Source organism: Rhinopithecus roxellana, chromosome 10, assembly GCF_007565055.1.
Source record: "Rhinopithecus roxellana isolate Shanxi Qingling chromosome 10, ASM756505v1, whole genome shotgun sequence".
NCBI lineage: Eukaryota > Metazoa > Chordata > Mammalia > Primates > Cercopithecidae > Rhinopithecus > Rhinopithecus roxellana.
Genome location: NC_044558.1, coordinates 84,551,833 through 84,574,895, shown reverse-complemented (window position 1 = coordinate 84,574,895; position 23,063 = coordinate 84,551,833). Strand labels below are relative to the sequence as shown.

The following is a 23,063-nucleotide window of genomic DNA, read 5'->3' as shown; positions in this document are numbered from 1 at the left end:
CCCACCCCAGGCTCCTGTCGTGAAATGTGCATTCCAGGAACCCGATGGCACCTCCCTTCTTACCACTCTCCCCGGCTGCACCAAAACAGCTAAGGGTCCTTCTGTCCTTCTCAACCCCATGCAGATCCCACCATGAGAGTTCAGCTGCTTTCCTTTCCAGATCTGGAAATTGAGACTGCTGAAGATTGCATCAGATTTTGACAGAGCCTTTGGCCTGACATTCCCCTTCCCTGCAGTGTCGGTTGCTAGGGTTGGGGCCAAGAGTCTCCTGATGTGATGAAGGCAGCGAGCCTGAGTCCCCACATCTAGTCTCTGGAAGAGTATGGAGGAGGCTGGCATTCTTTCTACCTCAATATCTGGTAGAAATCAACCTGTGCCTGAAGTTGGCTTTGTGGAAAAAAGATTTTTTGCTCTGTTTTGTTGTGAAATCGATGCTTATTTTACCATGATAAGGTGCACAAACAGGAAGTGTACAGCCTTGCTGCTCTTTAGAGCCACGTATCTTACCAGCCCCAGTTCAACACACAGAAAGTCACCAGCACCCTGGCAGCCTGCTGTAGGAGGGGAGGGGAATCACACCCAACGTCAGGTTTCAAGAAAAAAACCAGTTCCTCCATGTATGTTTTGAGCACAGGATGACACATACTTTGCACAGAGTGAGGGGGGCGGCACCCTCAGAGGGCGCAGGACAGGTCAGGAGAGTCTGCAGAAGCCAACAGAGGGGCCGGGGGACTTTCTGTAAGGAAGTCTGAGGGCAGGGACAGAAACCGGAGACAAACTTCTCAGGAGCACTGGGCTTCCACAGTCGGAAACACGACCGCAGCACAAAGTATAGAGCCCAGAGCAGGGCATCAAGGCCTGCCTCTGTTTAGGCTGCTGTTGATTTATCTTTTCTTGTACAGAAAATATTTTTAAAATAAAACTAGTTGTAGGGAAAGCCACCAGCATTAAAAATGAACATTTCTCAGAACAATCCCAAATCTCTATCAAAAATGAACTGCCACTCAATGAGGTGAAGCAGCCTCCTGTCTAACTAGATCTCCCCAAAACCTGTAAAGCTCCAGATCACCCCTAGACCTGGGTGAGATCTGCACATCAGGGCCGGCCTGGGTGTCGGTACAGGATCTGCCACGTAGACACAGGCACGGGGTCACTGGGGAGGCAGTAGGGGGCCGGGGGCTGGAGGGGCTCTCTGGGCTGGGTGTGCAGGACCCAGAAGGCTCCTCAAGCCCTGAAAGGTGACCTTGCACTGACATCCCCAGGTCAGATCCACAGGGCACTGAGGCCTGGTTGCTGCTCTCGGCTGAGGGTGCTGTCTGTCCACAGAGAGTGCCTATAAATGTCCCGCAGCAGCGAATTAACCCAGGTGTTCACCTAGGCAGCCCTGGGGAGTCTGCCCTCTGGACTGTTGAAAAAGATACACTAAAATGAGGTGGTCTCCAGGGCTCCCGGATGAAAAGACAGAGTCCCCTGCACCTGGACCCTGAGAGACCAGGAGGTCTGATGACACAGGGTTGGGAGAGGTGACCCTGTCCCTCCATCAGGACCCTCAGCAGGATGGGGTCAGGAACTGGCACATTCCCGTGGACGGCCTCCTGGAGCTCTTTGTTCTTTTCCCCTAATAATTGTTTTTTTCTCTCTAATCACCCAACCCAACTGGCCTGTGTGCTTTTTAACAAAAAAGAAAATCATTCTGCTGTGGCAGGACAATCTCAGGGCACCCACCCCTTGCTTGCACGGGTGCTCAGCGTCCTCTCATCTGCCTCTGTTGGGTTCCCCTTAAGAGAAGCCGCTCCAGTGTTCTCCCAGATGGAATTCACTGATTTTGTGGACACGTCAGTAAGAAAGTGAGGGAAGCAATGGGACCGTGTGCCCTTCCTGGCTTCCCCTCTTCCTGTTGCCCCTCCACACTCACACACTCTCATTTCCTCTTCCTGTTCAAACTTTATGTCCTCTACGTTTCCTCCTGCAGGGACAGTGGGAGGATGTCCTGACTTCTGGAAGAGAAGAATTGTGCATGTCAGAGCCCCCCAGTGCAGACAAAGCCCCGTGAAGGGGGTCCAGGGCAGACCCAGACTTCACTCGGATCCCCTTTTGCAGGAAGGGCCCAGCTCTTCCTAAAGACAGCCCAGCTCCCTGCCTGGAGCACTTGAAGCTGCTCAGCAGGATTCAGGGCTGCAGCCTGGGTCAGCAACCAAGGCAGCGCCAGGACAGTGGCAGGATGCCCGGGAAAGGTTTTATCCACAATGCAGACCCAGGACCTCAGTCGCCTGGGTGGGAGCAGGTCCTTCAGGATGACAATCCTAACAGAGGGAAGAAGGAATGGGGTAGGACTCCAAAGAGAAGCTCTTGACAATGGAAGTGGGGATGAAAAGGAAAGAGAGGATGAAAGAAGATGAGACAGGCACTCAGTAACAGGCATGCTGTTGCCTCCATTCTCAGACCCTTTGAAATCTGCACATACCCGGCTGCATGGATTCCTGCGGGAAGGGGAATGGGGTGGCCTTGGCAAAGGGCAGTGGGGACAGTTAGAGTGCAGGTGGGAACCTGGGTTCCTGCTGCTCCTGGGATGATGGAGCCTAATCCTGGGAGTCTCTTGGTCCTCATCTCTACAGTCACCTCCTCCCAGGGCCTGGGTTTCTTTATATCTGTGAGTATCCGGCCTCTGATCTCCAACACACTTTTCCAGTCCTCACACTTCATAACTGTGACCAGGAAGGGTGGCCTGGGCCATCCTGTTCCTCTGAGAGGAGCTCACCATCTCTGTAACTTTCTGTGCATAACATGGACTTCCCTCTGTCCTCCCCACTTCAGGGCCTGTTTCCATTCTCTGGAGTAACATCCATTTCCTTTCTCCTCGTCACCTGCCACCATTCATATTGTTCTCCAATCACTGATGCAGTCACCGTGGGTACACTGCCACCACCTCCAATTCATTCATCAGTTCACCAAACAGACCAACCCAGCGAGTGCCTCCCACCAGCCTGGAGTTACGTTGGGTCCTATGGGAGAGAATTACATCCAACTCACTGTGGCAACTGTTTTCTGGGTCTGGGATCACTTTGGGTACCTGGAGAGACATTGAATCTTCACAACAATTCCAGAGCCCATGAGAGAGGATGAACACAAGCTCAGGGGTCACGTAACTTGTGAAATTGCCCTAGTTCATAAATGAGGTAGCAAGGAGTCTACAACAGGCGGGATCCTGGCCACCTGCATTGAAGGGACCGTTCAGGATTTCCTCCAAGCCGTGGGAGGACAGGGAGGGAACCTGGTGCCCGGGAGGGCTGAGCACAGGGTAGAGGCTGGATTGTGGGCAGCAGGGCAGTGCTATCTGGCCAGAGCAATGGGCATGAGAGTGCAGAGAGCCCTTTCCCTGCTGCCAAGGACTCTGTCCTGGGCCTGGAGGATTCCAGGGATGAGGGCATTGAGACTGTGATACTCAGAGTGTACAGCAAGCCCAGCACCCCTTCACACGTCCCCTCTAATGGAGAAGGTCTCGAGGTGCAGCTGGACTGGGGCCTCTCAAATGGAAGTAAATCCAGGTTTATTCCTCATCCCAGGATTTGGAATTTGGGTGACAACTGGGGTCCAGAAATGTGCTCAGGAATGTGTTTTCCTATTGCCTCTCTAGGATGCCAGGACATCTGTAGTTATCCCAGGGGAGAATTCTTTACCTCATCCAGCCCAGGGAACAGCCTTTCAACCAGGAATAGCCCAGGAAGCAGCAGTCACAAGCCTGGAATTGCAGAGGGAGAGAGCTAGCCTCTCCATGGAACTGCACTCGCTAGAAGGTGTTTGGCCCCTGGTTCCCGTGGTGCCTGCAAGGGAGTCCTGTACCCTAGATTCTATCCATTGTAGGTCGACGCCCAAAACCCAACCCAAAATCTCTGTGCACATTTCCCAGAGGTGCTCCCAGCCATTACCAAAGGCTTTGAGGTTTTGCTGAGGCAAAGGCAGAAAAGATGTGGTTTTCTGGGAAAGATCATTTTTCAATACCACAGCAAGAAAAGACGATGACAGGCACTGCACACTCAAAGCCCAGAGGCACCAAACCTCTCCCTCCTGAGTCAGCAGACGGTGACAAGGACAAAGCAGGCTTCCATACACATTCCCTTTTTCTTTTTAATTTCATCCCCCACTTCCTCAGTCTCTAAAGCAGCAGGCCAACCCCAAGCACTGCAGGCACCCTCCTCCATTGGGTCCCTCCTGGGGTTGTTCCAAATCCAGAGTGTCTTCTTCATCCCTGCTTCAATAATTTCTTCTGTTGACAATGGAGTCTCTAAAGACTGTCATAAGTGGGAAGACAACTATTCTAAAGGAAGGCTCCTTCATCCCTCCTCCTCCAGCTGAGGTCAAGCTGGATCGCACAAGACCACTCTGCTCTCTCTCTCGGGCTGTTCAACCCTCCTTTAACTCTGTAGAGTCGAGAGTCTCCAACAAGACACTGCTCACAGGTACAAACCCTCAGGAGAGAGCACCCCCTGCATCTTCCCACTTCTGCCTTTCCACTGGATCATCAGAGCTCTTTCCTCCAGTCCCATTCACCTGAAATTCCAACTTTGATGCACAGGTTTCTTAGTTAGATGAGTTTCACGAACAGACCCCATGCCAGGCTCAGAGCAGGTTCCCAAGAGTGTGTTCTGTGTGGATGGAAATGTTCTCTGTGCTGTTGCATATGGTGGCCACTGGCACAAACTCTGTGGGGCACTGGAAATGTGGCCAGTGTGACTGAGGCTTGGAATCTCTCATTTTGTTTTGATTAACTGCGCTGATGAATGAGTGAGTTATACACAGCACCTCCAGGTTGCGACTCCCATGCTGGATGGTGCAGCTCTAGAGATACAAACATGAGGAAGACATGACTTGCTCCCTGGGTGTCTCCTTGCAGTGGGGTTGGGTACTCTGATCCCATCATTCATGTGTGGCTTCTGAGGGCCTTTGCAAGGACAGGATTTTTTTTTAGCACCTGCACAAGGGCCAGGCACCATGAGATATAGGGATGCAACAATGAGGATAGTGTCTTGGCCCAGAGGGAAGCCGTCGGGGAGGGGGTGCACTTGTACACAGAGAAGTGAAACTAACCTTGTCTAGACAGGATCAGAGCAGAGGGACCCCAGGAAAATGGGGTCCTGAAGACCCCAGTGTTTGCAGGAGCCCACCCTCACCACTCTCTGACTTGGGTCAGATCCTGGGAAGACACCTCGTTCAGTGGGAAGGTCCAACAGACTGAACAGTGTGAGGAGGGAACCTCTGCCCACTTGAGCTAGGACCCAGCCCGGGGGTGTTTTCATGAGACCTTCATGGGGCCTAAGACAGGCTGCCCAGGGCTGAGCGCTGTGATGAGAGGAAATGTGGAGGGCACATTCCTACCCTTGCACCGAACATCTGCGGCCACAATGCGGCTCCCTATGAGTGCGAGGACTCAGAGTCTGGGCCTGAGAACTCCAAGACCATTTCAGAGAAAATCTCAAACCCACATCTTCTGGGCTGTGAAACGGAGGAGCAAGGGTGACCTAGGCTCTGGGATCCGCCTCCATTGCTTTGCTGAGCTCGCCCTGAACGGGAGCCAGTGCCCTCGCACCTGCCAGGGAGCTACAGCACGAGCAGCCGTCCTGGCCAGGTGGGGCCACACTGCCTTCACTTTCAATGCACTTCTGAGTCAGGTAATCTTTGGCTAGTGCCGTCTACAGAAGGGCACTCGACAGGCAACTTCCAAAAGCAGGTGGAAGATGGAAACTCATTTCTGTACAGCCCTAAAAAGGTCAGCCTGGGAAGTTCTGTGTGTCTGGCCTGACCTTGAGTCCATCCCTGCTGAACTATGTCCCCCCAGTCTGGCTCAGAGGACCGGAAACCTGATTCCTACTCTCTGCCTCTCACCAGCTTCCAGGATGTAAGGACCTGCTTTGTCGCACAGCATGATGAAGACATCAGTCCCCAGCTCCCGTCACAGCTTCAACAGGAGGGAACCCCATCTTCTGAGAAGTGTCAGAGATGTCCATGCAGGGTCACTCCAGCCAGGACCATCCCCCCTGCTCTTTCCCACTTAGAAGGAGCAGGAAAATCACTGGACTCAGAGGATGATGATGTCATGAGTCTCCTGACATTAAAACCCTAGGATCCATCCTCCCCCATCCCCACCCTCACCGGGCACGGGGACTCTTGTGACTTCCTTCTATCCCTCTATATCTTCTCCCTCTGCAGGCCCCGCCTGGGGCCCGAGCCCTGCCTTCTCCCGCGGAGTCCACTGAGCAGCTGTCCCTGGATTCCTGGGGCCCTTGGTCTTGTTGTCATTCCTTTTAGCATTGAGTTCCTCACCTCGGGTTTTTTCTCAAGCACCACTGGCAAAACTGTGTTCTAGAGAGTAAGAAATGTCTGGGATAGTCTTGTTATGAGAAGCATGCTTCTGTAGGCAAAAGTGATCCTTTTTAAATGGAGCATTCTCATTTTTTTGTTTTGTGAGAATAAATATTAAGAGCTCAATTGCAGGCTAATGGATTTCTATGATGATACAAAGCATTTCACATGGGGTTTATGATCCAAACGGTTCCTCAAGCCATAATTTACCTGATTTTACATTTACATTTGCTTAAGCAAGAATCCTGTTTTCTTGCAAAGGCCCTCGGGAGCCATCAGACGCCTATTTCACCCAGGAGGTTTGGCAGGGAATAGGGTGGGGATTCTTCATGGGATCCGCTGACTTGATCTTTCCTGCCTTGCAATGCACAACCTACTGTGTTCTCCTCCTAGGAATAGAGGCACGTCCCTGTCCCAATCCTCAGCCGTTGAAGAAGCCCCTTTGTCATTTTCCATAGTGCATGTGGCATCACCACACAGAAGCCGTGGCTGGCAGAGGTGGTGATGGGAGACAGACTTTCCACATTCTTGGCAACATTATCTGCAGTGTAACTTTAGACTTCCGTTGAGAAGGCTGGAGAGAAACTTCGCAGAGCGCATGGAGGATCCTTTTCTTCCCTGATTTCTACCACAACTGGCTGGGCAGTGGCTGCAGGGTTACTGGGAAATTTCAAAGTGGGGTGGAGCCACAGGACTCCAGTGCAGGGGTCTGCTGGTGTCCCTGGTCCAGGCCTTGCTGACACTGGCGGGCGCTGGAAGGGCCTGTGCAGATGGGAAGAAGCTCCCACTGAAGCCGACATGAGATCTTGCAAGGAAAAGCTGGGAAGAGGGAGTGGCGACCCTGCCATGACCTCAAAGACAGGTGCTGGCAGTGAATGAATATTGCTGAGGGGGATAAGGCCGTCTGAAAAAGTTGCTTACTCCATGATTCCAGGCCTATACAATTCTGGGAGAGAAAACTCTAGAGACAGTGAACAGGACAGTTGTTGCCCAGGGCTTCTGGCAATGGGGAGAGAGATCGGCAGGGGAAACATAGGGCATGCAGCTAGTTTGTATGGGTGGTGAATGGCATTCGGAGTTTGTCACAACCCATAGAGGGCACAACACAGTGAACCTCCATGCAAACTCCTGACTTCAGTTGGTAAGAATGTATCGATATTGGTTTGGTCATTGTTACTGTGGGGGGCGCATGGCAGCATATTCAAGCTTATGTACATGGCATTTGAGGTCGGGGCATAGAAAAGTACTGAGGCGCCGTGTGTTACTTATTTGTGCATGAGAATGAAACTTCTTGACCCTGAAAACAGGACAGGTAGCGGAGTGTGTGGTGTGATAGGGAAGGCTGAAAACAGCTTCCTGAGAATGCGGTTCCAGTGCTTTTCCAAGGCCACAGGTGTCTCACGACCAGACCTCAAAAAAGCCATCTAGTGGATGTTTGTGGTTTAACAAGCCTTTTCAATAAACTACTTATGGGGTGGATTCTGGTTGCGGGGGACTCTCTTAAAAGAGCTGCCCTCTGGCCCCGCTCAGCTGGAATTGTCTGAGAACTCATTCTTGGCATTCACTGCAAGCTGTAAGCTCTGGAGTTACAAATGGACCACATCACTGGAAAACTGGGTTAAGAAAAGTGTGGACAAAGGATCTGAGACATTTCCGTGATGTCTGTTCCATTTTTATGTTAATTTCAAACTGTTCTACACAATGACTATTTTAGTCAAGGTTGGTAACACTGTTTCAGGAAGAGGCTCATCTGAGCGGATGTTTAATAGTAGGCTAACTGTGTCAATAGAAGATTGAAACGTTGCTTTCCAGTAAAAGGGAATCAATCTTTAAACTGTGAATACATCTTTACTTCTCCAGTTGCAGGAATAGCAATGACTTCATTTTAAATGTGTGTAGATGAACTGCAAGAAGACTAAGGCTTAACAGTGTGAGAGTTCTGTCTTCAATACAGGATACTGAACCCCCTAGAATCTTGATGATCGAATGAACTTTACTGACTTTCCACAGTACCTTCAATGGATGGTTTTCTGGGATGAACTCAATTGTCTGGCCAGTTGTGGGTTTTTCTGACCCACTGCGTGGGACCAGCAACAGATGGTGCTGATTCCTTGGTAACCACCATCAGATCTTAGAGGCAACAGCCCCCCAAATGTATGACGATAAAGACAGCTGTTGACATCTTGTTGGCAGGATTTATGAGAAATTCATGAGAATCGATTCACACTTCAACCTTTTGACTCCCTTGGGATCTTGAGAGATGTGGCTGAGCCCAGAGAAGAGCTCATCTCAGATGATGTTTCACACTCACCTGAATATGTAACATTAGATTGAGATGTTGCTTTCTATGAACAGTGTCACAAATTTACATAGTATATGTATCTTTCTTTTCTAGTTGTAAGACTAGTGGTTGACTTAATAATTTAGATTTTTCACAGATGAACTCAAAGACGACCATAGCATAACAGTGTTAGAGTTTTGTCTTAAATATGGGACACCAAACCAACCCGAATCAGGATGACTGAAGGAGCTTAACTGATTTTCCACAGTACCTTCGACTGATGGTTCTTCCCGCTGCACAGAACGGTGTGGCCAGTTGTGGGTTTTTCTGACCCACGGCATGGGGCCCACAATAAAGTATGCCGACTCCTCAGGAACACTCTCCTATCCTGGAGTCAACGTTCTCCCAAATTGTTACAAGAAAGACATCTTGCTGGGAGAGTATCATACAGAAACTTAGAGTAATTGATCCACAGTTCAAACTTGTGTCCTCCTCTTTCGCCATCTGCATAGGAATCCAACCGAATCCGAGTCCAGCTCTGGGAACCCCCTGCGGTGTGTGATGCACTTAGTACTCAGCAGACTGTGTAGGCAAATACCTGCCTTCAGAGGAGATGATATAGAGAGGCAGCAGGTACCAGTGAGCAAGAGCAGAGTGCGTGGAGCCTCACTGGCTGGGTTCCAATCTTGCTGAGGAGCTGTCCACTGGGAGTGCTGGATCTGTGCCTCAGTTCCCTGTTCTGAGATGTTCCAATATTGACATGGTGTCTGTTGTCTTCTAAGACTAAACGTGATTGAATTCAGGTGAAGCCTTGAGGAGACTGGTGCTTCGTAAGTGCCCTAACGTGTTCAGTCATGAACTGCTTGGAAGAACAAGCCAGACTCTCGGTAGTGGTTGGATACAGACAGGGAACCTGCAGGCCTGTAGGAAAGTGAAATGCAGAAGCTCACTTTATTCTTCACATGTGCTGATCCTTTTCCTTTCACAAAACACATCTGAACCGCGCACCCGTGACTCACACCTACAACATCTTGGAAGATGTGGTTGATCCCAGAGAGAACCTCAAATCCTAACACAGCCTCCTTCCTCCAGGTTTTCATCCGTCACCCAAAATATGACACTTTCCTCCACCCCAAGCCTGTGTGCAGGACAAGTCCAATGGTGTGACCTCCTCCCCCAGCGTCTTAACACTGCCGGCTGCCTTGTGGTGAGCATAACTGGCCAGCTGGCTCCTCCAAGTGCCCAGTGGTCAGCTTGCCTCCCAAGGCGCCACAGGACTCAGGATATTCCAACCAATTGCCACATGATGGCTGTGCCAGGATTGAACTTCCCTTCCACTGAATGCGTGGGACAGTGACCCCCACTGTCTGACTGTCTAATTCCGATAGCAATGTGATCAGGGTGAACTCAGGCCTGCCTAAGAAAGGGCAGTGACTGCACCTGCACAGAGTGGGCACCTTCCTGCTCACATCCTCCCTCACCAGGACTCAGTTTCCACAAACTCCTCATACCTCCCTAGGACATACAGGGTGGGGGGCAGTCCCTCTCCAAATTCTGGAGGGAAAAGCCATTATTTGCATGTTTCAAGCTCATAGTTTTACAGTTCTGTCAACCTTAAAGAGAATTCACCCTCATCCATTCCCTCTGTCTGTAGGGGAAGCATTCTAATCAATTGGACTTTGGTTCTATGTTTGTGGGTCAGGAGTTGTGGTCATGGGCTGCAGTACCATGTTTGGCCAGGATTAGGACTCATAGTATACCTGTGTCTCAGGTGATTGTGGGAAGAGTGCTAAAACGGATGGCCCCAGTTGGAAACACAATTGGTATTTAGAAGCAGATGTTCTCTAATTGCAAGGAGAGGGGAGGAAGTGCTGTTGTTATCTGAGGACACGAATGTGGGCAGCCCCAAAACAATGCATATCCAGACAGGTTCTCTAAGAGGGAACTGCCTGGTCACAGCATTTCCATTCCCCATCTTGGAGGACTCTATGGATAAGTCCCTCAAATTGCCAACTGCTAATGTGAACTGTTCCACTCACAGGGTGACAGATGGAAGAAAAGGCAACATGCTAATCAGTGCATGGCCTTGGTGACAGGTCACCCAGGGATGATGAAACACACAACACAGCCTGGCTCTGGGTTCTGACTGTTCCGATCCAGACATGTGTATTGTTACAGGTACAAGGGTGTGGTTTCTAGCACCTGTTTTGTTTCAAAACAGGATCATTCCCTCCACACTATTATTTTCTATTTATAAAAACAAGTTATAGGAGAAAAGGGACCTGCCATGTCCTATATAGTTGACAGTGTGGACACATAAAGCGAACATTTGAGAATAAAAAGTTCCTTCTATTTGTTATTGTGAGACGGGTAACGTGCTGTTGTAAAAAAAAATTTGGAGGAGGCACATCTCACATGTGTCCGTGAAAATTCAATCATCATGCTGGTGAACTACAGAAGGACCTGCCATTGCATTCTTCATTAGAAAAGCCATGCTTCTGTATCTCTGCTGTTACTGAGTCACCAGATTTTGTAGGTGTGCTACTTCAACAATTTCTTAAGATTGAATAAAAAACACCTGGTGGAAATTCAATTTACGAAATTCAGGCCGGGCACGGTGTCTTACGCCTGTAATCCCAGCACTTTGGGAGGCCAAGGCGGGTGGATCATGAGGTCAGGAGATCAAGATCATCCTGGCTAACATGGTGAAACCCCATCTCTACTAAAAATACAAAAAATTAGCTGGGCGTAGTGGCTGGTGCTTGTAGTCCCAGCTACTCAGGAGGCTGAGGCAGGAGAATGGCGTGAACCCGGGAGGCGGAGTTGCAGTGAGCTGAGATCGTGCCACTGCGCTCCAGCCTGGGTGACAGAGCGAGACTCTGCCTCAAAAAAAAAAAAAAAAAAAAAAAAAAAAAAGGAAAAGAAAAAAATAAAATTCAGTGTCCCTCACTAAGAAACATTGTGAAACTATAGAAATGGTTCTCTTATCACCCATGTATATTACCTTTTCTCTGCATGCTTCTAAGTCTATGAACTAGTTATGTCTCAGTCTCTGAGTTCATCGAGCAATTTCACACGGATGCAGAGTGAGATGATAGATAATGGAGATTCTGAAGGGTGAGGGGGTGAGAGGGAAGGGATGATGGGAAATTGCTTAATAAATTCAATGTTTATTACTCCGGTGATGGATACCCCAAATGCCCCGACTTGACCACTGCACATATCTATGAGTGTATCCAAATTCCACATGTATTCCATAAATTTGTACAAAAAAGAATAAATCACATTTTATTTATGATAAATACTGTTTATAAATTTTATCATTTGTAATAAAGTATTTTATTTATAACAACGCATTTTATGTAAAATAAACTATTATTTATAAATTATCATTTATTTATTTGTATAAATAAATGGCACTCACACAAGTTTTATCCTGGGAGGATGAGGGACCCTGGCTCCAGGAATATTTCCTCTGAGTCCTGCATTCCCCTCTTGGACCCAAAGCGAGTGGATCCCAGTCTGGAGGAGGAAGAGCCGGTGGACAACCCCGGAGTTCTGTGACCAGCACAACCCTCGACAGGGTCCCGGGAGGCCATAGAGTTGAGGTTTCCTCTCTCTGTGCCCAGAGAGAAGCAGGTTGCTAGCGTCAGAGCCTGGCCTGGACTTGTGCCTAGGGTTTGCCTTGCTTTCGGTGGCCCTGGGCCCCCGAGTCAGAATTACAGGTTTCTGCTTGGGTGACTCTCCAGGGATGTGACTCAAAGGAGGGACAACAGTGCCTCCAAAGAGACAATTGTTCCCGGTCCCTGGCTCACCATGGAGTCCTCTGGTTAGGGGAGCCCCACCTGTTCAGGCGGAAGCTTCCCCCATAGGGTGTGTGGTGCTCAGACCTCTCTCCTTCCGGCTGTGCTGCTGACTGACACAAAGTTGGAACTCAGATCTGGGGTCGCCAGTCTGCTCCCAGAGCCCATGAGTGACGCTGAAACTGCCAACCTCAAGAAGTTGGGCTTGTGCTGCCCAATGTGGAGCAGGGCTGCTCAATGTGGGGCCGAACACTTGTTCCCAGTGCTGGGGGCGTAGTAGGAGGCAGCTGCAGAGCCAGAGGCAGTGGGGGAACCAGGGGGATAAAGGAGGGACAACAAAGAACATCTGGGTGCTTGCTAGTGGGGATGACCAAGATGGAATTTGTAGATGATGAACCTCCAAAGCTGAGTGTGTTTTGGGCTGCCCTGGCAGGTGGGCCCTGGAGCAGAGGTTAGGGCTGGAGCTAGAGCTGAGCTACCAGATCTCCAAACAGCAGTCAGAGGTGGGGGCTGCATGCTGCTGTCCATCAAGGACTCCCAGTACGGGCTGAATGGTGGCTGAAGGGTTACTGGGAAGTTTTATGATTGGGGTGGAGCTGCAAGACCTCAGTGCAGGAGGCTCGTGGTGTCCCTGGTGGAGGCCTTGCTGCCACTGGGGTACGTCTGAAGCGCCTGGGCTGATGGGAAGAAGCTCACACTGGGGCCAACATAAGGCCTTGCAAGGAGAGGCTGGGAAGGTGGAGTGGTGTCCATGGGGGTGACCTCAAAGTCAGGGGCTGGCAGTCAATGTATATTGCTCAGTGAGATAAGTCAGTCTGAAAAACCTGCCTTCTCCACGACTTAGTGCATAATATTCTGAGAAAGAAAACTAGAGACAGTAAATAGGACAGTTTTCTCTTAAAAAGGGCACACTGATCCAACTAGAATCATGATGATTGAATGAACTCCACTGACTTTCCACAGTACCTTCCATTGACTGCTTATCTGGATGAGCTCGGCTGTGTGGCCAGTTGTGGACTTTTCTGACCCACTGCGTTGGTCCAGCAATAGAATGGACTGTGCTGACGTTTCAGGTACTACTCTCTGATCCTGGAGGGAACATGCTCCCAAATGTATTACAGGAAAGACAACTGGTGATATCCTGCTGCCAGAATTCCATAGAGAAATTCTTAGTAATTTAGTCAGAGTTCAAACTTTGGAGCCCCTGTTCAAGCAACTCCATAGGAAGCCACCTGAATCTAAGTTGGGCTCTAGGAAGAGCTTGCAGTTTGGGTTGCACTGAAAACCCAGCAGACTAATGTCTGGGAAAATACCTGCCTTTATATGAGGCCTTAGAGAGAGGCAGCATAACCTAGTGAGCAAGAGCACAGCGCCTGGAGCTTCACTAGCTGGGTTCAAATCCCACTGAGGAGCTCTAGGTACCTAGCCCTGTTGTATAGACCTCTCTATGCCTCAGTGCCTGGTTTTGAGAAGTTCAAAAGTTAACATAGTCTCTGTTATGCTTTAAGGCTAAACATGATTGAATTCAGGTAAAGTCTTAAATAGACTAGTTCCTTCTAAGTGCATTAAAGTATCCACTCATTAAATGTTCCAAAGAACAAGCCACACTCTTGGTAGTGGTTGAATGCAGACAAAGAGCTGGCATGGCTTTAGGGAAGTGAAAGATAGAGACTCACTTCATTCTTTACCTGGGGTGATCCTTTCCCTCTCATGGAACATATCTGGGCCGGGTGCACGTGGTTCATACCTATAACATTTTGGAAGATGTCGTTGATACCAGAGGACCTCACCTCCTAGCACATTCTCCTCCAGATTTCCACACCTGACACAAAATATGACAGTTTCCTCCAAACCAAGCCTCTGTAAAGGATAAGTTCAATGGTGTGCCCTCCTCCACCAGCATCTTCGCACTGGCGAGGGGCTCGTGGTGAGCCTCCATGGCCAGTTGACTACTCCAAGTGCCCAGGGGTCAGCTTCGCTCCCAAGCTCCCTTGGCTCCCTTCCACTGACCAGGCCTGGAAGAGCAAGAATGGGAATTATCTAGGGATGTGGGCCTCTGAGCAGTTGCTTCAGTGGGAGAATGAGTGAAGACAGTGACCCCCACTGTCTCACTGACCGTAATTCCGATAGCAATGAGATCAGGGTGAACTCAGGCCTGCCTAGGAAGGGCAGTGACTGCACCTGCACAGAGTGAGCACCTTCCTGCTCACATCCTCCCTCACCAGGACTCAGTTTCTATAAACTCCTCACGCCTCCCTAGGCCCTACAGGGGTGGGGGAAACTTCCTCTTCAAATTCTGGAGGAAAAAGCCATTATTTGCATGTTTCAAGCTCATAGTTTTACAGTTCTGTCAACCTTAGGGAGAATTCGTCCTCATCCATTTCATCTGTCTGTAGGGGAAGCATTCTAATCAATTGGACTTTGGTTCTATGTTTGTGGGTCAGGAGTTGTGGTCATGGGCTGCAGTACCATGTTTGGCCAGGATTGGGACTCATACACAGTGTGTCCGGAATTGGTGGGTTCTTGGTCTCGCTGACTTCAAGAATGAAGTCCCAGACCCTCGCGGTGTTACAGTTTTTAAAGATGGTGTGTCCGTAGTTTGTTCCTTCTGATATTCAGACGTGTTCGGAGTTTCTTCCTTCTGGTGGGGTCCGTGGTCTCGCTGGTTTCAGGAGTAAAGCCGCAGACCTTCATGGTGAGTGTTACAGCTGTTAAGGCAGGGCGTCTGGAGCTGTTCATTCTTCCCGGTGGGTTCATGGTCTTGTTGGCCTCAGGAGTGAAGCTGCAGACCTTCGAGGTGTTACAGCTCATAAAGGCTACATGGACCCAAAGACTTAGCAGCAGCAAGATTTATTGCAAAGAGCAAACGAATAAAACTTCCACAGAGTGGAAGGGGACGAGAACAGGTTGCTGGTGGCTGGCTCAGGCAGTCTGCTTTTATTCCCTTATCTGGCCCCACCCACATCCTGCTGATTGGTCCATTTTACAGAGAGCTGATTGGTTTGTTTTACAAACCTTGAGCTAGACACACAGTGTTGATTGGCGTATTTACAATCCCCTAGCTAGACACACAGTGCTGATTAGTGCATTTATAATCCTTTAGGTAGACACAGAGTACTGATTGGTGTACTTACAAATCTTGAGCTAGACATAGAGTACCGATTAGTGTATTCACAATCCCTTAGCTAGACATAAAGGTTATCCAAGTGCCCACTAGACCCAGGAGCCCGGTTGGCTTCACCTAGTGGATCTCGCACCAGGGCCGCAGGTGGAGCTGCCCGCCAGTCCCTGGCCGTGCACCCGCACTCCTCAGCCCCTGGGCGGTTGATGGGACCGGGCGACGCGGAGCAGGGGGTGGCGCTCATCCAGGAGCCTCAGGCCGCGCGGGAGCCCACGGGCGGGGGGGGGGCGGGGCGGGGGTTCGGCCAGAGCGGGTTGCAGGTCCGATCCCTGGCCCGCGAGGCGGCAGCTGAGGCCCAGCGAGAATTCGAGTGCAGCGCCAGCAGGCCGGCACTGCTGGGGAACCCGGCGCACCCTCTGCAGCTGCTGGCCTGGGTGTTAAGCCCTTCACTGCCCTAAGCCCTTCACTGCCTGGGGCCGCCGGCGATGGTCGGCTGCTCCGAGTGCGGGACCCGCCGAGCCCACGCCCACCCGGAACTCGCGCTGGCCCGCGAGCGCCGCGTGCAGCCCCGGTTCCCGCCGGCACCTCTCCCTCCACACCTCCCTGCAAGCAGAGGGAGTGGGCTTCGGCCTCAGCCAGACCAGAGGGGCTCCCACAGTGCTGTGGCAGGCTGAAGGGCTCCTCAGGCGCCGCCAGAGTGGGTGCCGAAGCCGAGGAGGTACTTAGAGCAAGAGCTGCTAGCATGTTGTCACCTCTCAATAGTGTACCTGTCTCAGGTGATCGTGGGTCATGGGCTGAAGTACCATGTTTGGCCAGGATTGGGACTCATAGTATACCTGTGTCTCAGGTGATTGTGGGAAGAGTGCTAAAACGGATGGCCCCAGTTGGAAACACAATTGGTATTTAGAAGCAGATATTCTCTAATTGCAAGGAGAGGGGAGGAAGTGCTGTTGTTATCTGAGGACACGAATGTGGGCAGCCCCAAAACAATGCATATCCAGACAGGTTCTCTAAGAGGGAACTGCCTGGTCACAGCATTTCCATTCCCCATCTTGGAGGACTCTATGGATAAGTCCCTCAAATTGCCAACTGCTAATGTGAACTGTTCCACTCACAGGGTGACAGATGGAAGAAAAGGCAACATGCTAATCAGTGCATGGCCTTGGTGACAGGTCACCCAGGGATGATGAAACACACAACACAGCCTGGCTCTGGGTTCTGACTGTTCCGATCCAGACGTGTATTGTTACAGGTACAAGGGTGTGGTTTCTAGCACCTGTTTTGTTTCAAAACAGGATCATTCCCTCCACACTATTATTTTCTATTTATAAAAACAAGTTATAGGAGAAAAGGGACCTGCCGTGTCCTATATAGTTGACAGTGTGGACACACAAAGTGAACATTTGAGAATAAAAAGTTCCTTCTATTTGTTATTGTGAGATGGGCAACGTGCTGTTGTAAAAAAAATTTGGAGGAGGCACATCTCACATGTGTCCGTGAAAATTCAATCATGCTGGTGAACTACAGAAGGACCTGCCATTGCATTCTTCATTAGAAAAGCCATGCTTCTGTATCTCTGCTGTTACTGAGTCACCAGACATTTGTAGGTGTGCTACTTAACAATTCCTTAAGATTGAATAAAAAACACATGGTGGAAACGTAATTTAAGAAATTCAGTGTTCCTCACTAAGAAACATTGTGAAACTATAGAAATGGTTCTCTTATCACCCATGTATATTACCTTTGTCTGCATGCTACTAAGTCTATGCACTAGTTATGTCTCAGTCTCTGTGAGTTCACTGAGCAATTTCACATGGATGCAGAGGGTGGGATGATAGATAATGGAGACTCTGAAGGGTGAGGGGTGTGGAGGGAAGGGATGATGGGAAATTGCTTAATAAATTCAATGTTCATTATTCTGGTGATGGATACCCCAAGTGCCTCAACTTGACCACTGCATAATCTATGATTGTAACAAAATTGCACATGCATCCCATAAATTTGTACAAATAAAAAGGAAGAAATAAAAAAATGGCACACAAGTTTTATCCTGGGAGGATGAGGGACCCTGGCTCCAGGAATATTTCCTCTGAGTCCTGCATTCCCCTCTTGGACCCAAAGCGAGTGGATCCCAGTCTGGAGGAGGAAGAGCCGGTGGACAACCCCGGAGTTCTGTGACCAGCACAACCCTCGACAGGGTCCCGGGAGGCCGTAGAGTTGAGGTTTCCTCTCTCTGTGCCCAGAGAGAAGCAGGTTGCTAGCGTCAGAGCCTGGCCTGGACTTGTGCCTAGGGTTTGCCTTGCTTTCGGTGGCCCTGGGCCCCCGAGTCAGAATTACAGGTTTCTGCTTGGGTGACTCTCCAGGGATGTGACTCAAAGGAGGGACAACAGTGCCTCCAAAGAGACAATTGTTCCCGGTCCCTGGCTCACCATGGAGTCCTCTGGTTAGGGGAGCCCCACCTGTTCAGGCGGAAGCTTCCCCCATAGGGTGTGTGGTGCTCAGACCTCTCTCCTTCCGGCTGTGCTGCTGACTGACACAAAGTTGGAACTCAGATCTGGGGTCGCCAGTCTGCTCCCAGAGCCCATGAGTGCCACTGAAATTGCCAACCTCAAGAAGTTGGGCTTGTGCTGCCCAATGTGGAGCATGGCTGCTCAATGCGGGGCCAAACACTGTTCCCAGTGCTGGGGGCGTAGGAGGCAGCTGCAGAGCCAGAGGCAGTGGGGGAACCAGGGGGATAAAGGAGGGACAACAAAGAACATCTGGGTGCTTGCTAGTGGGGATGACCAAGATGGAATTTGTAGATGATGAACCTCCAAAGCTGAGTGTGTTTTGGGCTGCCCTGGCAGGTGGGCCCTGGAGCAGAGGTTAGGGCTGGAGCTGGAGCTGGGCTACCGGATCTCCAAACTGGAAACAGCAGTCAGAGGTGGGGGCTGCATGCTGCTGTCCATCAAGGACTCCCAGTACGGGCTGAGTGGTGGCTGAAGGGTTACTGGGAAGTTTAATAGTTGGGGCGGAGCTGCAAGACCTCAGTGCAGGAGGCTCGTGGTGTCCCTGGTGGAGGCCTTGCTGCCACTGGGGTATGTCTGAAGGGCCTGGGCAGATGGGAAGTGTAAGGTCCCCTAAGCTGGCCGCACCATGGTCAAGCCATCGTGACATTCCCCCGCCCTTGTGATAAAGTACTTTGTGATATTCCCCTTCCTTGTGAATGTGCTTTGTAACATTCCTCCCCACCCTGTGACAATACACCCTCCCCAGCTTTGTGAATGTACTTTTTAACATCCTCCCTGCTTTTGAGAATGTACATCCATCCCCTGCACACAAAAAATTGCTCCTGACTCCACCACCTATCCCAAACCTGTAAGAACCAATGATAATCTCACCACCCTTTGCTGACTCTTTTCTTGGACTCAGCCCACTTGCATCCAAGTGAATAAACAGCCCTGTTGCTCACACTAAACCTGCTCAGGTTGTCTCTTGCAAGGATGCATGTAACATTTGGTGCTGAAGACCCAGGACAGGGGAACTCCTTTGGGAGACCAGTCCCCTGTCCTCACGCTCCCTCCATGAGGAGATCCACCTACGACCTCGGGTCACTGGACCAGCCAGCCCGAAGACTATCTCACCAATTTCAAATCGGTAAGTGGTTCTTCGCACTCGGGTAAGGGTTTTTTCGCTGTCTACCTAGCCTCTGTTGCCTCCCTTCAATCTCTCTCCTTTCAATTTCAGTTTCTCTCCCTTCCTGGTAGAGACAAAAAGGAGACACATTTTATCCATGCATTCAAAAGCTCCGATGTCAGTCACAGACTTGGAAAGATGGTCTTCCCTTGGCGTCTGATCACCGCGGGGGTGCCTGCCTTGATCATTCATCCACATTCCGTTGGTGGCAGGTCAACTGTGGGGACTCGTGTTTTGGCTGCTCACCCACATTACAGCCCAAGACAAAATTAGGGATGCCTACTGGAAGCCTGGTAGCTGCTCACCTCCGTTTCTCTGTGTCTCTACCTTCCTCTTTAAACTTACCTTCTTCACTATGGACAACCTAACCCCATCCATTCCTCCCTCTTTCCCCTTAGCCTGTGTTCTTAAAAACCTAAAACCCCTTTGACTAACACCTCACCTAAAATCTAAACGTCTTATTTTCTTCTGTAATACCGCCTGGCCCCAATACAAACTTGACAATATTTCCAAGTGGCCAGAGAGTGGCACTTTTGATTTGTCTATCCTACAAGACCTAGATAATTTTTGTCAAAAATTGGGCAAATGGTCTGAGGTGCCTTACATCCAGGCATGCTTTACACTTCGCTCCCTCCCTAGTCTCTGCTCCCAATGCGACTCATCCCAGATTTTCCTTCTTTCTCTCCCATCCGCTCCTTCGGTCTCCACCCCAAGCTCAGAGTCCTCTGAATCCTCCTTTCCACTGACCCCTCTGACCTCTCCTCATCCCCTGGCCAGCCTTTGCCAGGCTGAATTGGGTCCCAATTCTTCTGCAGCCTCTGCTCCCCCACCCTATAACCCTTCTATTACCTCCCCTCCTCACACCAGGTCTGGCTTACAGTTTCATTCCATGACTAGCTCTCCCCTACCTGCCCAACAATTTCCTCTTAGAGAGATGGCTGGAGCTGAAGGCATAGTCAGGGTACATGTGCCTTTTTCTCTATCAGACCTTTCCCAAATCAGCCAGCTTTTAGGCTCTTTCTCATCCGACCTCCCACTGAATATATATGGGAATTCCAGTATCTAACTCAGTCCTACAATTTAACCTGGAGTGATTTAAATGTCATCCTGACCTCTACCCTCTCCCCAGATGAACGAGAAAGAGTTTATTTTCTAGCCCAGCCCTAGGCAGACAGCCGCCGGCTTCATGAGCCAGGCCTCCAAGAGGGCACCAGGGCAGTTCCCCAAGAGGATCCCCACTGGCAATACCAGACGGACTCCCCAGGTATAGCTAGGCGAGATTACATGGTCTCCTGTCTAGTTGAGGGGCTCAAAAAGGCAGCATACAAAGCTGTTAATTATGACAAGCTAAAAGAAACCACCCAAGGTAAAGATAAAAACCTAGCCCAGTTCATGGCCCACTTAGCAGCTACCCTTAGACGCTTTACAGTCCTAGATCCAGAGACCAGAAGGCCACCTTATCCTTAATGTTCATTTTATCACCCAATCCGCTCCTTACATTAGAAAAAAACTCCGAAAGTTGGATTCTGGCCCTCAAACCCCACAACAGGATTTAATCAACCTCACCTTCAAGGTGGTTCAGCAACAGAGAAGAAGCCGCCAAGTGGCAATGTGTCTCTGAGTTACAGCTACTTGCCTCCACTGTAAGACAACCCACAACCACGTCTCCAGCATAGAAAACCTTCAGAACATCCAAGCCACAGCTCCCAGGGGCTCCTTTGAAACCTCCTCCTGGACCTTGCTTCAAATGCCAAAAGCCTGGCCACTGGGCCTCAGAATGCCCGCAGCCCAGGATTCCTCCTAGGCCATGCCTTGTCTGTGTGGGCCCCCACTGGAGGTCAGACTGTCCAACTCACATCGTCGCCACTCCTAAAGCTCCTGGAGCTCAAACCCAACATTCCTTGGCCGACTCCTTCCCAGATCTCCTTGGCTTAGTGGCTGAAGACTGATGCTGCTCAATCGCCTCGGAAGCCCCCTGGACCATCACGGATGCTGAGCTTTGGGTAACTCTCACAGTGGATGGTAAATCCTTCCTCTGTTTAATCAATATGGGGGCTACCCACTCCACATTATCTTCTTTTCAAGGGCCTATTTCCCTTGCCCCGTAACTGTTGTGGGTATTGACGGCAAGGCTTCTAAACCTCTTAAAACTTCCCAACTCTGGTGCCAACTTGGACAACATTCTTTTATTCACTCTTTATTAGTTTTCCCCAACTGCCCAGTTCCCTTATTAGGCCAAGACATTTTAACTAAATTTTCTGCTTCCTTGACTATTCCTAGACTACAGCCACATCTCATTGCTGCCTTTTTGCCCAATTCAAGGCCTCCTTTGAATCCTCCTCTCATGTCTCCCTACCTTAATCTACTCCCTCTACTCCCTCCTTGGCGACCAATCAGGCACCCCTTACCATCCCATTAAAACCTCATCACCCTTACCCTGCTCAACATCAGTACCCCATCCCACAACAGGCTTTAAGAGGACTAAAGCTTGTTATCACTCACCTGTTACAGCATGGCCTTTTAAAGCCTACGAATTCTCACAACTCCCCTATCCTACCTGTCCAGAAACCAGACAAATCTTACAGGTTGGTTCAGGATCTTTGCCTTATTAACCAAATTGTCTTACCCATCCATCCTGTGGTGCCAAACCATACACTCTCCTATCCTCAATACTTCCCTCCACAACTCATTATTCCATCCTCGACCTCAAAGATGCTTTCTTCAGTATTCCTTTGCACCCCTCATCAAGGGACTTTCACGTGGACTGACCCTGACAGCCACTAATCTCAGCAGCTCACCTGGACTGTACTGCCGCAAGGCTTCAGAGACAGCCCCCATTACTTTAGTCAAACTCTTTCTCATGATCTACTTTCTTTCCATCCGTTTCTCACTTTATTCAATATATGGACGACCTTCTCCTCTGCAGCCCCTCTTATGAATCTTCCCAATAGGACACTCTCCTGCTCCTTCAACATCTATTCTCAAAGGGGTATCACGTATCCCACTCTAAAGCCCAAATTTCTTCCCCATCCGTTACCTGTCTCGGCACAGTCCTTCAGCAAAACACACGTGCTCTCCCTGCTAATCGTGTCCAGCTAATCTCTGAAACCCCAATCCCTTCTACAAAGCATCAACTCCTTTCCTTCTTTAGTGTGGTTGGATACTTTCGCCTTTGGATAGCAGGTTTTGCGGTCCTAACTAAACCACTATATAAACTCACAAAGGGAAACCTGACTGATGTCACAGACCCTAAGTCCTTTCTTCTTTCTGTTCCTTAAAGAGAGCCCTAGAAACAGCTCCCACGTTAGCACTGCCTAACTTGTCCCAATCCGTCTTCTTACATAGGCTGAAATACAAGGTTATGCAGTCACAGTTCTTACACAGGAACCAGACCCACAACCTGTAGCCTTCCTATCCAAACAACTTAACCTCACAGTTCTAGGCTGGCCCTCATGTCTATGTGTGGTGGCAGCCACCACTTCGATACTTCTAGAGGCCCTCGAGATCACAAACCATGCCCCACATACTCTCTACAGCTCTCATAACTTTCAAAATCTATTTTCCTCCTTACACTTGGCACATATATTTTCTGCCCCCACCGACTCCTCCAACTATACTCACTATTCGTCGAAACTCTCAATTACCATTGCTCCTGGCACAGACTTCAACCTGGTGTCTCACCTTACACCTAGCACCAAACCTGAACCTCATGACTGTATCTCTCTAATCCATATGGCATCCTCCCCATTTCCCCATATTTCCCTCTTTCCTGTTCCTAATCGCTGGGAACAAGCCCCCCAAATCTGGCCATAAACAGGCCATGAGA

At 49.9% G+C, this 23,063-nt stretch overlaps 2 non-coding genes across 2 annotated transcripts; both read right to left on the bottom strand.

The window, feature by feature from the left end:
* Positions 1 to 10,998: 10,998 nt before the first annotated feature.
* On the bottom strand, positions 10,999 to 11,101 carry LOC115900221. The gene has a single exon (XR_004059887.1). It is a non-coding gene; the product is annotated as a small nucleolar RNA U13 (small nucleolar RNA).
* A 5,895-nt stretch (positions 11,102 to 16,996) lies between these two features.
* Positions 16,997 to 17,095, bottom strand: LOC115900224. The gene has a single exon (XR_004059890.1). It is a non-coding gene; the product is annotated as a small nucleolar RNA U13 (small nucleolar RNA).
* Positions 17,096 to 23,063: the final 5,968 nt, after the last annotated feature.